This window comes from Eriocheir sinensis, chromosome 31 (assembly GCF_024679095.1).
Source record: "Eriocheir sinensis breed Jianghai 21 chromosome 31, ASM2467909v1, whole genome shotgun sequence".
NCBI lineage: Eukaryota > Metazoa > Arthropoda > Malacostraca > Decapoda > Varunidae > Eriocheir > Eriocheir sinensis.
In genome coordinates this window covers 1629588-1645296 of record NC_066539.1, presented here as the reverse complement: position 1 = coordinate 1645296, position 15709 = coordinate 1629588, and positions in this window count along the sequence as shown.

The window sequence follows — 15709 nt, the reverse complement described above, 5'->3', positions numbered from 1 at the left end:
AGGAGTCAGTCACGGTGCTGGTGGCTAACTCCTCCGACGAGGCTCGGAAAGTACCCGCTGGTGCCAAGCTGGGCACCTGTGAAGAGGTGGAGCAACTAGAGGAGGCGTCGGGGAGCGCGGAGTCGGCCGCTGTGAAGCCGCTGCCCAACTTCCTGGAGGATTCAGCGCACCGGAGCGCCGCTCACCTGACGGAGGCGCAGACGAAGGTGCGCCACACCCTGGCTCGTTGCGCGGACGTGTTCAGCGGGGGTGGATTGGATCTACTGGGCTGCACGGGGTTGGTGAAGTACAACATCTGCATGGGAAATGGTGCGCCCACCAGGAGCCCGCCCCGACGTGTCGTGCCGGCCAGGCGGGAGGAACTGCAGCGCGCCGTCAACGAGCTGGCGGCGCAGGGGGTGATGGAGCGGACAGACAGTCCGTGGCCCTCAGCAGTCGTTCTGGATATGAAGAAGGACGGCACGCAGCGCTTCTGTGCGGACTGTCGGGCGCTGAGGGACGAGACTGGCGAGGACTCTCACCCCCTGCCGTGGACCGACGACGCGCTGACGAGGGCCTTGGAGTTCGGGGCATTGACGACAATCAGCGGCCTAGCGGCGGCCGCCCCGCCCTGCCATGACTTCCGGGGCAGGATGGCGAAGGTGAAGATGAAGGCAGCGTCGATAAACGCGAGCCCGGAGGGTCTCCGTGGCTCGTGCGGGGGCTGTGGCAAGAGGGGGCATAGGTGCAGTCGGTGCCTGGGGGAGCGAAGGACGCGTTCCCTCGACCGGCTGAGCCCCGACGCCCCCCAGCCGCGCTGTAAGGACTGTGGCCAGTCAGGCCACCGCTTGAGTGCCTGTCCCAGGTCCAGGGACGCGGCGCGGGCGGGAAGCGCGGACGGGCTGGAGAAGGGAGTAGACTTCCAGCCGTCTCCCGCCCTCGGGCCCCGCCTTGAGTAAGCTGCCGCCGCCCGACCAGCGTGTTGCCAGTGGGAGGCTTAGCGGTTGTAACCACGACGCGTGACAGTGGACACCAGGGGCTGAGGAGTGCTCGGCACGGCCTGACCCGGGGTAGTGTGTGCTGCTGGAGGGGCCAGTGGAGGCTCGTATCGGCGTAGGCAGCGCTGTGGAGCGCCGGCCGATGGACGTCGCCGATCGAGACGAGCCGTGCTTGCTGGGCCTCGACTACCTGACGCAGGCCAGTAAGGCTCGTGGTGGCCTCGGACGGGAGCTGGAGAGGGTGACCGGAATGGTGCCCTTTGCTTCCAGGAGGTTTTCGAGCATGGCTGCGTGGGGAGGTAGTCACGGCTGGGCGAGGGCACCTTGTCCCGAGGGTGGAGGCCAGGAGCCGGTGTCGACTGTCCCGAGCGTCACGTGGGGCGGATGGCGTGGAAGAGCCCACTGAGGACTGACGGCTGGTCGACGGCGTGGCTGACAGGCGGAGCCCCTTGGGGGCGCGAGAAGAGACTGTGGAGGACGTGGTGGAGGACAGACTGATTTATGTGTATTGCATGTATTTTTCTGTGTTCAATGTTCGGCCGGGAGCTCAGGCTACCGGTGGATTTGGCCACGGGGCGGCCTCCCGACGTGAGCTTGCCCACCGTCACCTCTGGCTTAGCAAAGGCACTGCAGGAAAGCCTGGCTGAGGTGCACCGACGCGTACGGGGCAAGCTCAAGGTGGGCAGGCCAGGCCATGAAATGAAGGAGACATACGACCGGCGCAAGAGGGACGTGAGCCCCAGCAGCAGCGAAGGGGACGTGTCTGAGGTCGACCAAGGGGCGAACGAGAACATGGGCGGTGCGGGCGAAGCGGCAGATGTCAGTGACGACCCTGAGCAAGGACTTGGGGCCGATGACGCCGCTCTGGGTGCCACCGTCTGCCTGCCGCCGCCCGCATCCCAGCGGCGCCCTCGGCGAGAGAGGCGTCGGCCGGGATGGTTAAAAGACTTTAGTGATGTCCCAGGGGACTGATTAGTTTGATTAATTTCATGTTTTGTTTGTTGAATGTTGGGGCAGCCGGGTCGACTGCCTTCTGAAGGGGGAGATAGTGTTACGAATGTGCTGTATGTGAATGATTGTATGTGTAATGTGAGGAAATTGTAGCATGATGCAATGTTAGCTCAGCATGGTGCAACTCTACTTGTTGGGACAAGAGAGACAGGAGGGGGCCTGGGGCCGGGCCGCCGGGCAGGAAGTGCTGAGTCGGCAGTGGGGAGCAAGGGTGGCTGAGGAGTTGTAGGGGAGAAGACGCGTGTCTGGGCTTGAGAGAGTGTTGAGCTGCTCCGCTCGCGAGCTGTGTGCATCCGGTGTGCGTGTCTGCCGTGCCCCTGTACTGTGCCTGATTAACTAACTGTTCTGTGCCTTGAAAGTTGCTGTACTCTGTACTGTGTGAGGAACCTGTCATTAAACTAGAACTTAGTGTTGAACGTGTATCCTTTGTGCCCTGCCCCGTTCCTGCTCCGCTCGGTGTTCTGTGGGCTGCTGTGAGTGACTGGTGCCCGTGTGGCTGTTCTGGTGGGGATCACGCCTGCCTGCCCGTGGATGGTTGTGGTAGGGTGGCTTAAAAATATATATATATATATATATATATATATATATATATATATATATATATATATATATATATATATATATATATATATATATATATATATATATACGATTATCGTTATTAGACTATGAGTCCATCCATAGTAACTATATATATGCTAATTTCTATCGAAAAATAATTAAGTGGAGAGAGAGAGAGAGAGAGAGAGAGAGAGAGAGAGAATCATATCACCGAGATATCCACTCAGGCACTGCAGTCTCAGCCTCACTCATGTGAGGAAGAAATGAGGGACACCATAAGCGACTGGCTAGTTTTGGTACCGGTACCGAGCAGTCTGGTCCCGGTAACATACCGTATAGCTGATACCGTTAGTACCGGTACTGGTACCGATACCAGCCCACCCCTAGACTAAATAAGAGACAGATTGTGTCTACAGCAACAGGTATCGCTAACCCACCAATTCGCCCATATGCTTTACCATAATTTGGTCACCAGCCGTTGTAATGTGCCGTAAGGTGACAGGAGATTATTATTAACCTTACGATCAGCCACTGTCTCAGTATAGGCACTCAGTAACTCACGTATAGCCTGTGATATATGCGCGTCAAGGCTGACGACCTTGAGTGGCGGCAGAGCTCAGAGGGTACTGAGAGACTTCACACAAGTCTGGGTGCTTCTCTTTGAGTGTTGCTGCTGTGATGGATGGATTTAACAATACTCATCACTGTAAAACATTGTCAGCAGCAGCTGGGGAAGTCTTTTTATTACCTACATATCCCTTCATCGCCTGACCCTTGCCTGCAGGGAGGGACGCTACCTCCTGAACGTCATGAGCCTTGATATACTTGTGATGGGCCACGTGGCTGACACACTACCCAAGCTCCATCAATGCAAAGGCACTTTGCTTCCTTTCCGTTACCTGCTTGAAGAAAACTTAAGCATATGGAGAGAAAATTAGTGAAAATTAATTATCTGGGGGCGGAGGGGTCCCTGATTCCATTACTCGCCGTGCTGCTCTCATTATTGTGTTAACACACACACACACTAGGATGTAGTTGCTGCAATAAATTTTCTATGCAATTCCAAGGTATTATGAAGATAAGTTATCAACGAGTTCAATAACATTTAATTTGATTTAATTGAAATACTTATTGTTGATTAAAAAATAATACAGTAAAATACTAAGGCCATGTAAACGTGTTTCATTTTGCTTGAGGGTCAAAATAGGTTTAGAGAATACTGTAGGAAAATGTCTTCAACATATTATAATGACATTGGTACCAATGAAAATGAAGACTGTGCAACTATTAGGCTATTAAATAAAGATGGACTTATAACCCAAGCTAGAGGAGTTTCTAGCTGAAGACCCTTCACATAAGGAAATAGTAACCTAACCTATCACCGCTGAAATAGTAATATTTCCCCGCATTTTAAAATCTCAGAAACGAGTAATAATAATGGAAACGGTTACCAGAGTGATGATTAGCAAATACAATATAGAAAAATAATTATATTAACTTTTAGTGAGTTGGGTGTGATTCTAGAGTTTTACCAAGACAGGTATGGCTCACCAAAAGCTAGCTTTTGTTCATCTAAACTCTTGTAACACGTCCAGTCTGTTAGACTGTGGCCTTGATGAAACTGTGAAATATCCATTTTGAGTGTAATAACAGCTATAGAGCCCTGTGGAAGAGATCACACCCAATAATGTAGGCCATAAGGGCCACACCTTCCCTCATCAGCTTCAATGTCTGGACCTGAGGTGAACGATTAATTGTTTCAGTCCTTGTAACTGTGCCTCTCTCACAATGATTTCCATTGACAGTACAAAGGAAGGGCAGTTATGACAGCAAGACACACACAATGGCAGTGTGTGTGTCTTGCTGTCATAACCGATGGTTTCCTCCCTAGACGATTGACTGTTAGCACACCTCAGTCTTCTCAGCTGCCTTGCAGTAAATTCATAAACGTTGTATCCCCTCTGTGGCATGTCGCTACAGCCGAAGGCTAGGCAGCAAGGCATTGTTACATTAAAAAGCAGCCGAATCCGCTTCCAAAATAGGTAAAATTATGATTTTAATACCTCAGTTCAAAGTCGGCGCGGTGCTCGAAGGGTCAATAATGGCGCGCCTTATACATAGGGCCGCCTATGTCGGGACTCTCTAGAGTCTCTATCAAGGGGAGAGTTGTAGAGTTCGGTCACGAGTATGACATTTTCGGTCCTCCTAACCTTAGTTTTTAATCTAGGCCAATATTTTTTTTACACAGGGTGCAGGCGTACATGATGCTTCTGTCATAAAAAAATAAACAAAATATCTCCCTAAATTTTGTAGATAATAAATAATTATGTAAATGGTGTTAAAACTATGAAGAGATTATCAATTTCCTTTGACCCACTGATAGGAGACACCCAGAAGTACCTACCTCGGTGAATTTGTAGACGAAGCAAAAAAAAACAATTTTTTTGTGACACGGCAAAAAAAAAACTTTTTTTTTCACAGAAAATTGACTTTTAAAATTATAGCATATTTGTATTTGTGGGAGATAAGGGATGACTACACCGAATTTGACATATACCAGTGTCGTGAACATTTTGAAACCAAAATAATTAAAATTGCATAATTACATACAGAGTTATTCTTACTTTTATGCCCAAAAAAGATTTTTCGAGATAATTGCACTTTTATCTTCTAAAGTTCACTATACCATAAAAATGGCACAAATTTTTACCAAGTTCAATTTTCTACTTACATCACCCTTCAGCACTTCATGGAAAGTCTGTAGTAGAGGTTCATGTCATTTCAGGTCATGTTTATGTCACCTGTATACCCCCAAGTGAAGGAGAGTTCTCCTTGGCCTTGTACAGCTTTTCATTAGCCAGGCTCCTGGTCCCCTGTTATTTATATATCGGTGCATATAATATATTATAAGCATATTACAGACTCCCTAATATATAAATAACATATTAGTACAGGGTATCAGTGGAGCCAACCCACCTCATTGTTGCCAGGACATGTCAGGCACTTCAGAAGCTCCCAGGCTGGTAGTCAGGGCTAGTTGTTGCTGGGCGCGTCTTTGTCTTTCTTGTCTGTAGTGCTCTCTCTGTAAATGTAGTGGTGGACATTTCCTACCATAACCTTCACACAGAGAATGGTACACATGCACAACGTTGCCTTCACCATAACCACTGTTCTTACATTTCTTGGGCTCAGAGTGGTGCACAATCACTTCACACTTCTCACATCTGAGGCTAACTGTACAGTCAAAGTACTTAGTAGTAATTTTTGACACGCATTTGTTGCCACATTCATTACACCTTGCCAATTCCAACAATGCTGATAATCTTTGCACCGAAATGTTGACTAAGGCACTATCATCACACACTTCTTTGATCTCTCGTTCTTCTTCTGGCAATAAACTGTGTCGAAAGCTTGCCGTAGACACGTGTGTGTGGTGTGGAGGTGGGTGGAGGGGTGGAGCGGCAGTGTGTCCAGCAGGGGCTGGCTCGGCTTCAGTCACTTGCTTTCTCTGTCTTTTCAACACTTTTTGACGATTAAGTTCACTGAGTGCCTTTCTCTTTGCACTCACGCGAGGCATTTTTACGTTATGGGATATGTAATAGCTCCCACAGCGAGCCAAACACGGAATGTTCAACAGGTGATCGGCGCGTGCTTCCTCCCTTACCTGTATTATCGATCGCACTGACTCACGGCCGCCACCGTGCTGACAATAAACACAGCTCAAGCTTTCGTACAGCAATAGCAGGCAAAAAAAAACAGAAAAAAGCAAAACAAATGGTCAAGATACAAGGAAAAGAAAGAGAGTAAGGGGGCGTGGTAGGAGCGCGGACCTTTAAATACGAGGCTATTTAAAACCCGCTTTTACGTGGATAGGTAGCGTTATGCGTCTAGCAACTGCTCGCGCCGTGTCCGTCATGAAGACACATCCACACACGAAGTTGCCAAAAAATTAAATTTTTTGACCCGATTGACCCAACTCTTCCCTCAAGGGACTCTACTTACAGTAGCTTGTGCCTGATAGAGTTCGATTTTTTGCTCTCGTTTATTAGCATTTACTAAAAGCAGGACATCTAATAATAGTTACATCAATTAGTTAATACAGTCTGTTCGGAGCATGAAGGCGGTTCAAGGTGTGGCAGATTCCAGAATTCCCATGAGTGCAGCCTGCCAGTTCGACCGCCAATTATCAGATTAGCACACTCTCCCGGCCTACCCACCCACAACCCACCTGTTTATCTCTCTCTCTCTCCCTCTCGACCCGGGGGAGGGACCTAGGGGGACACACCGACCACCACCACCACCACCATCACCACTACCAACACCACAACGTGGCACCATGGGAAAAAATCGCTGCCACATGTCATAGAATTTATACAAATCCTCGTTATAATCCTAAACATCGACCCTCATTGTACTATGTAGCTTCCTTTACTATATACAGAATATATAAAATATCGCTTTCAAATAGCACATGGATGGGAAATAAGAGAGAGACGCATGTATGAAGGCTGATTTGGCAGCATGGGTAGAGGTAAACGACGATACCAGCTCCACCCTGAACCGACTTCTTGCTCTGAACAGACTATAGTAGGGCTACTTTATAGATTTGATTTCCATGTATACATATAACTGCAAAGAAATAAACGAAATCATTGGTAAGCAATTTTTTCGGAAATGCCATAGTGACAAACGAGGCCATGAGATGAAATACGGTAGAAGGATATAAGTGAAATTCATCGATAACTTAATGTGGACTACACCTTTTCACCTTCATATTAAAAAAGTTTAATTTCAAAATAAAAAAGTTGAATTTCAAATTTAAAAAGTTGATTTCAAATTAAAAAAGTTGATTTCAAATTAAAAAAGTTGAAATTCAAATTTAAAAAGTTGAAATTCAAATTAAAAAAGTTGAATTTCAAATTTAAAAAGTTGAATTTCAAATTTAAAAAGTTGAATTTCATATTAACCCTAGAACACTAACCTTAGAAAAAGTCACACCACTACTAACCATGGGTACATCATACCCGATTTTGAAAAAAAAAAAAAAAAATTAAATGTAAAGTTTTAATGGAAGAAAGTTACATGAAGGGACTTCAAACTTTGTATCTTGACTTAACATTAAGAAGAACTGAAAAACGTATTGTTTTGGTATGAAAATCAGGTACTGAAAAATGTTACTAAAAATAGGAAATGTTCAAAAATTTCAAAAAAAAAATTTCATAAAAAAAATTATCATCCGATGGCTTCCAAACTTCTTGTATGGCCTCCCAGGTCCTGTGATCCACTGCACAGGTGATCACTAAAAAGTACGTAAACAATATCCTAGGGACATGTACAACACCCTGTATCACCAACCATGGGTATGCCGCACCCGAATGTAGGCCTACAACAAAGGTGAGCAGAGAGAGCGAGACAACGTGACCTTCCCCTACACTGTCAAGCGGGCACATGAAGCTACTGAGGAGGTGGGTACCCTCAGAGCACCGGAACCATACACAATGGCAATGACGTCATTCGCTTCGGGTACCTCATACCCATGGTTAGCGTTCTAGGGTTAAAAAAGTTGAATTTCAAATTTCAAAAAGTTGTGGTTCAATTAATAGATGAAGTGCAAGTCATAGAAAGATATATGTGCATGCCTACATACATAAATGCATACATCCACAAACTTATATATATATATATATATATATATATATATATATATATATATATATATATATATATATATATATATATATATATATATATATATATATATATATATATATATATATATATCGGCCTCCACCCTCGGGGCAAGGTGCCCTCGCTCAGTCGTGACTACCTCCCCACGCAGCCATGCTCGAAAACCTCCTGGAAGCAAAGAGCACCACTCCGGTCACCCTCTCCAGCTCCCGTCCGAGGCCACCACAAGCCTTACTGGCCTGCGTCAGGCAGTCGAGGCCCAGCAAGCACGGCTCGTCTCGATCGGCGACGTCCATCGGCCGGCGCTCCACAGCGCTGCCTACGCCGATACGAGCCTCCACTGGGCCCTCGAGCTGCACACACTGCCCCGTGTCAGGCCGCGCCGAGGACTCCTCAGTCCCGGTGTCCACTGTCACGCATCGTGGCTACATCCGCTGATCCTTCCACTGGCAGCGCGGTGGTCTGGCGGTGGCAGCTTACACAAGGCGGGGCCCGAGGGCGGGAGACGGCTGGAAGTCGGCCCCCTTTTCCAGCCCGTCCATGTTTCCCGTCCGCGCCGCGTCCCTGGGCCTGGGACAGGCACTAGAGCGGTGGCCTGACTGGCCACAGTCCTTACAGCGCGGCTGGAGGGCCTCGGGGCTCAGCCGGTCGAGGGAACGCGTCCTTCGCTCCCCCGGGCACCGACTACGCCTGTGCCCCTTCTCGCCACAGCCCCCGCACGAGCCATGGAGACCCTCTGGGCTCGCCTTCCTCGACGCTGCCTTCATCTTCACCTTCGCCATTCGGCCCCGGAAGTCATGGCAGGGCGGGGCGGCCGCCCCCTAGGCCGCTGCTCGTCGTCAAGAAGGCCCCGAACTCCAAGGCCCTCACCAGCGCATCGAGCGTGTCCTCGGTCCTCGGCAGGGGGTAAGAATCCTCTAAAGTCTCGTCCCTCAGCGCCCGGCAGTCTACACAGCAGCGCGGCGTCCCGTCCTTCTTCATATCCCGGACTCCCGCTGAGGGCCACGGACTGTCTGACCGCTCTATCACCCCCTGCGCCGCCAGCTCGTTAACGGTGCGCTGCAGTTCCTCTCGCCTGGCTGGTGCGATTCGTCGGGGCGGGCTCTTGGTGGGCGCACCCCCCGCTGAACACGTCCACGCACCGAGCCAGTGTGTGGCGCACCTTCTCCGTCTGCGCCTCCGTCGGGTGAGCGGCGCTCCGGTGCGCCAAATCTTCCAGGAAGTCGGGCAGCGGCCTCACAGCGGCCGACTCCGCGCTCCCCGACGTCTCCTCTGGTCGTTCTACCTCCTCACAGGTGCCCAGCTTGGCACCAGCGGGCACTTTCCGAGCCTCGTCGGAGGAGTTAGCCACCCGCACCGTGACTGACTCCTCCCCCGCTCCATCGAGACTCCGTCCGGCTTCCACACCATCAGCCAGCTGCAGGCCCTCCGTGGACTCCACCGTGCCATCGCGTCCGACCGGCAGCACAGGGGCAAGGTGCAGTCGCTCCGCCGCGACTACCTCTGCACAGCCGACCTTCGGGAGCAAAGGCACCTGTCCGCGCAGCCTCTCCAGCTCCCGTCCAAGGTCGGCACAGGCCTCGCCCTGCGTCAGGTAGTCGAGGCCTAGCACGCACGACTCGTCTCGATCGGCGACGTCCGTCGGCCGGCGCTCCACAGCGCTGCCTACGCCGATACGAACCTCCGCTGGGCCCTTGGACTGCACGCAGTGCCCCGTGACGCTACACAGCCTCTGTGGGGCGTCCTGGAGTCAGGGCAGCATGTCAGGCCGCCCCAAGGTCCTCTCGGCGCCCACCGCCAAGCGGCCTGGCTCGTCCACTGAGCCCCGCAGCGGTGTTGCCAACAGAAGCGCCTCCTCAGCCTCGCCCAAGCCCTGGGCAGCAGCTGGCATTTCGACCTGGGCGACATGGGACTCCCATGCCACCTTCCCGTCGTGCTCCGCTAGCTTAAAGGCGGTGTCACACTAGCACTTTTTCCGTCAACTATTTCCGTCGTTTTTCTGAAAATCGTCGATATCTTGGCTGCGGCCTGTCACACACAAACTGTGTTTCGTCTGAAACTTTCCGTCGGCACAGACCAAGGAATGTAAACAAACATGGAGTCCACGCTGCGGCAAAGATACGCTGCTCTGAACCTAATACTGTGTATTGTGAGACTTAGACGAGCTAAACAAGCCAAAAAGCGTGCATGGATGCGCTCATGGTTGGCCCGTCGGGAAAGAGAAAGTGTGTACCACAGGCTGTTAAAAGAGCTGAGTTTAGAGGATCATGAGACTCTGAAGAATTGGATCAGGTTGGACAAAAGCCAGTACCACAGACTTCTGGAGTTAGTGACACCTCTTTTTGCCAGAAGTGACACCAGGATGAGGAAGGCTGTCACTGCTGGAGAGCGTTTGAGACAGGTTGAAGCCACGCGGAAAGTCTCGGTCTTGGTCTTGGAAATGTAAACAAAGGCGGAAATTTGCAGGCGGAAACGATCCTGATCGTCTGACAAATTCATGCGATAAGTTCATGCGGAACGATGAAAAATCGACGGAAATCGCATTAATCGACGGAAAAAGTGCTAGTGTGACACCGCCTAAGCCTCCCTGAGCGCCGGGAGGCTGAGGGGCCGCAGCGGGGAGCGGGCGGACCGCGTGGGCTGCAAGCCGGCCAGCATGGCGGAGAGGGAGGCGGTGAGAGAGGCAACGAGGCAGGGTTAATGCGTCCGACTCCAGCACCAGCTGGACCCAAGGGAGCGGCTGCGACGGCTCCCCAGCCTCCTGCAGCCTCCACCGGCTCTGCCACGACGCCACCAGGCCTCAGGAGCCCTTGCCAGGGGCCCCACGTGGAGCTCAGCCAGCCCGCCACCCGCCGCCACCACACGTGACGCTTCTTGTTCCTCCCCGCGTGACGTTGCCAACTCTCGCCGCTGCCTTTCCGCCTCCACCTCCTCCCTCAGGCCCTGGACCTCGCCTTTCAGAGTCTGCACCTCTCCCAGCAGTTCCCTCTTCACGCTGTCGCAGGCCTTGTCGGTGTACTGCTGGATTTCTGCCTTCAGGGACGAGAGACTGCTCTGGAGGACCTCGGCAAGATGGCGTGCCTGCTCGTGTGCCCTCTCATCTGCCCTCTGATCCAATTCCTGCCTCATACTGGCCAGCATGGCAGCGATCAAGTCCATCTGGCTCGGTGTAAACTCACCCGCGCCAGCCTCTGCCTTGCCCTCCTCCCGGGACGCCATGACGGCTCGACGCGCTTCACTGTTCTTTTCCCACTCCTTTGACACCAAGTGTTACGCCACCCCCCACCACACACCATCCACGGGCAGGCAGGCGGCGTGATCCCCAGAACAACCACACGGGCACCAGTCACTGACATCGGCCCACACAGAACACCGAGGGGAGGGGGCACGAGGCAGGGCACAAAAGATACACGTTCAACACTAATTTCTAGTTTAATGACAGGTTCCTCACACAGTACAGCAACTCTCAAGGGCACAGAACAGTTAATCAGGCACGACAGACTCGCACACAGCTCACGAACGGGGCATTAAGCTGAACTTCCGCCAGACCAGACACGCGTCTTGCTCACCCTCCTTTCGCTCGCCCAGACTCGACTGCCGACTCGCGCCTCTCGCTCGCAACTCTCCTGCCCGGTGGCCGGTGGCCCCGGGCTCCCCTCTGTCTCTCTTGTCCCAACACGTAGAGTTGCACCATGCTGAGTTAACATTGCATCATGCTACAATTTCGTCACATTACACATACAATCATACACATACAGCACATTCGTAACAGTATTAACCTCGAAAGTTGAGGATAGTTAGTTTTCCTAACAGGACAGTTTATTTTTGAAAGATCATTATTGAACAACAGAGAGTGGGAGATAGAACAGAGCCCTGTGGGACACCACTGCTAATAGGTTTAGGGGAAGAACAATGATCGTCTACCACAGCAGAGATAGATCTGCCAGAAAGGAAACTGGAGATGAAAGTAAAGAGAGAGGGATAGAATCCATAGCGGGGTAGTTTAGAAAGCAAAGATTTGTGCCAGACTATCAAAAGCTTTCGAGATGTCTAAGGCAACAGTGAAAGTTTCACTGAAATTGCTAAGAAAGGATGACCAGGAAGGAAAACAAAAAGATCACTAGTGGAAGGCCCTTTGCAAAACCCATGCTGGCGATCAGAGAAAGTCAGATGCTCATAGAGGCTAAAGAATTTTCTGGTTAAGGATTGATTCAAAAGCGTTAGAAAGACAAAAAAGTAAAAATATAGGATGGTAGTTTGAGGGATTGGAATGGTCAGCCAACAGAACAGAATGTGTTGACTCGTGATTTGGAAATTGGTAACATAAAAAAACGTGGTTTATGTTGCAAAACACTTTTGAATTTATCATATGCTTCAGCAAGTGATATATTCAGTGGTGTCCCACAGGGCTCTGTTCTATCTCCCACTCTCTTTCTCTTGTTCAATAATGATCTTTCCAAAACAAACTGTCCTGTTGGGAAAATTAACTAACCTCAACTGTGGGGAGGCGGTGGCTGAGTGGTTAGCATGCGGGCCCTGCATTCACCGCATTTTGGATGACGCTGGTTCGAATCTGCCGCTACCACCTGGGATTTTTCAGTCATCGCCGAGTGGCCTGAGACTACACACATGCTGTCCTGAAGACCACCTATAAACCCGGACTCTAGAAGAACCGTCCAAGTCATTCAAGAATGAGCTCCGGGATGGCAGCATGAGCCAAGAAAAGATGGCGCCACTAGAAACACTTGCCTGCACCAAGATGGGCTCGGGCCGACCACCAGGCCCCTCAATATACAGGTAACTCTCGATTTACGCGAGTTTGGTTTACGCGTTTTTTAAATAACGCGGGGTCCAAAATAAAAAATAAAAAAAAATTATTTACACGTTTTTTCCACTTATACGCGATATTTTATGGAGTGGCCACCAGATGTCTCACGCAACTGGACTCACATAGCGCCGCGGCCACACAGCAGAACTCAGTTCTTCCCGCGCGCCACTTGAACAACAATACAGTACCCACGCTGCCACGCTACTCAACAATAGGGGTGGGCAGTTACCGGTACTAACGGTAATTTCAGCTTGGTCGGATAGATGGGAGATGCCCTTTAACGTAGACAAGTGCCAGGTCCTTCAAGTTGGAACGAGGAATAAAAAGTTTGATTACGAAATGCGCGGCGTTAAACTCAAAAGCGTTCAATGCGTCAAGGACTTGGGGGTCAAAATCGCGTCAAACCTCAAATTCTCACAGCAATGCATCGATGCAGCAAATAAAGCGAACAGAATGTTGGGCTTCATTAAAAGAAACTTTTTATTTAAGAATAAAGATGTAATACTCCCGCTCTACAACAGTTTAGTCAGACCCCACTTGGAATATGCGGTACAGTTTTGGTCTCCCCACCATGCAAAGGATATTGCTAAATTAGAAGGTGTTCAGCGTCGGGCAACGAAAATTATCCCTTCCTTGCGCAACAAATCCTACGAAGAAAGGCTTTCTACCCTTAACATGTTCTCTCTGAGAAACGTCGCCTGAGGAAAACTGATCGAATGTTTTAAAATACTTAATGGTTTCACGAATGTAGACAGATCAACATTGTTTATGATCGATGACACTTTGCGCACGAGGAACAATGGCGTAAAACCAGATGTAGACAAGTAAATTCAGACTGCACCAAATTTTTCTTCACCAACGTTGTAGTGCGAGAATGGAATAAGCTCCCATCATCAGCGGTCCAGTGTAACACGATTGACTCCTTCAAAAATAAGCTCGACCGTCACTTCCTTCAACTTAATATCAACTAGAGTAGAAATGCAACGTTTTGGAGTCTTCTGATTAATGTAAAATCACTTAGGTGTAAGGACAGACCACCAAGTCTGGACCATGGGTCTCTCTCTCTCTCTCTCTCTCTCTCTCTCTCTCTCTCTCCACTGAATGAAGTGAATAATCATATTATTCCCACCATCACTAGTAGGTTATGACAGAGAACTAGGCAAGACACAATTCACACGTTTCTGGTGACACGCGCCATGCAGCTGTTTGTTGTATGGGTGTGGTTGTGTGGTTTGTAAACAATGCAAATGGCGGCCTGGCTGGTATTGCGCGAAATATCTCCTCGTACAAGACTCATGATATACAGTTTCTGATATCATATTTACCCCATTATTCTCACTAATATTAATAATTAATAATGAACACATGGATATTTTTTTCCAATATGAATTTTTATGTAGCTTGTACTGCTCCTTTTTTTAGTCAAACAATCAAGCCACCTGTGACATCAAGATCAAGATCATACAAATGGCGCCCGACGGAAAAACGGGATAACAGCAAGGCATGGGCAATCCTCCATCGATTTAAATTTTGTATAGTAGTTATTAGATCGCCCTGTATTCTATGGTAACATATTATAAGACAGCTACGGACTATGAAGGATTATATACAATGATAAAGGAAAGTTTGCCGTTGTTATTGGATAAGACAAAAAACAGACCCTTAAAAACACCCCAAAGAAGAAAAAAATCATTAAAAATTTGTACATTCGGCGTACAAGGCGCAGGGGTAAACTTTCAGGCATTTTTTATGAGAAAAAGGTGTGCGCTATACGCTGAAAAATACGGTATTTATTTTTCGACAGAAACCTACCTCTTGTTTGATTTACATTGTTTTTGATTTACGCGACCTCTCCAAGAACGCAATACTCGCGTAAATCGAGAGTTACCTGTACCTTACCAGTGCTACAGGCTTCAATGTAAAAAAAAAAATAATAATAATAATAAAATAAATAAATATATAAATAAATAAATAGAATAGAAAAACATCGGGAAGGTCGTCAACATTTTGTTCTGCCCCAGGATACTAAATGGGACACTATGTGTCATTGCCTGAAGATGAATCGGTATAATAAACTGGTCAGCTTAGGAAATTTTGTTAAGTTGATAGGGAAAATACTAATATCAACGTTAGAGAGTGGTTCCTTTGTTTATTTTTCCCTTCCAAATTGATGCCCTGTAATAAGATCAAGGTTTAAATTAAAATCTATGATATTTAAAAGAAAATTTAAACTGATTTAAAATATACAACCCTGCTCTTTCTTGAGAAATGTTGTCTCACAAGAAAATCTCTCTCTCTCTCAAAAAACAAAGTTGGATGAAGTTTAGCATTCAAAAGAGGTGAATTGAAAAAAATACAGGAACTGTATATAAATATATAAATCTGTGTTCCATGAGTAAGCATCATTAGCCATGAACAAAATAAAAAAAGACATTGTGGCTATGATCCCATTCTTTTGAAATCCAAATTAGGGAAGAATATACAAAGACAATGTCACATTTTTCATAACCTTCCTATAAAAATTTCTTCTAAACCAATGTTATGTATTTCTGGTGCTTGTGCTGTACTTAACCCAGTAGCAGCGACAGGACAAATTTGTGGCTTTACCATGTAGCAGCGATGGGCCAAATTTGTGCCATGATAT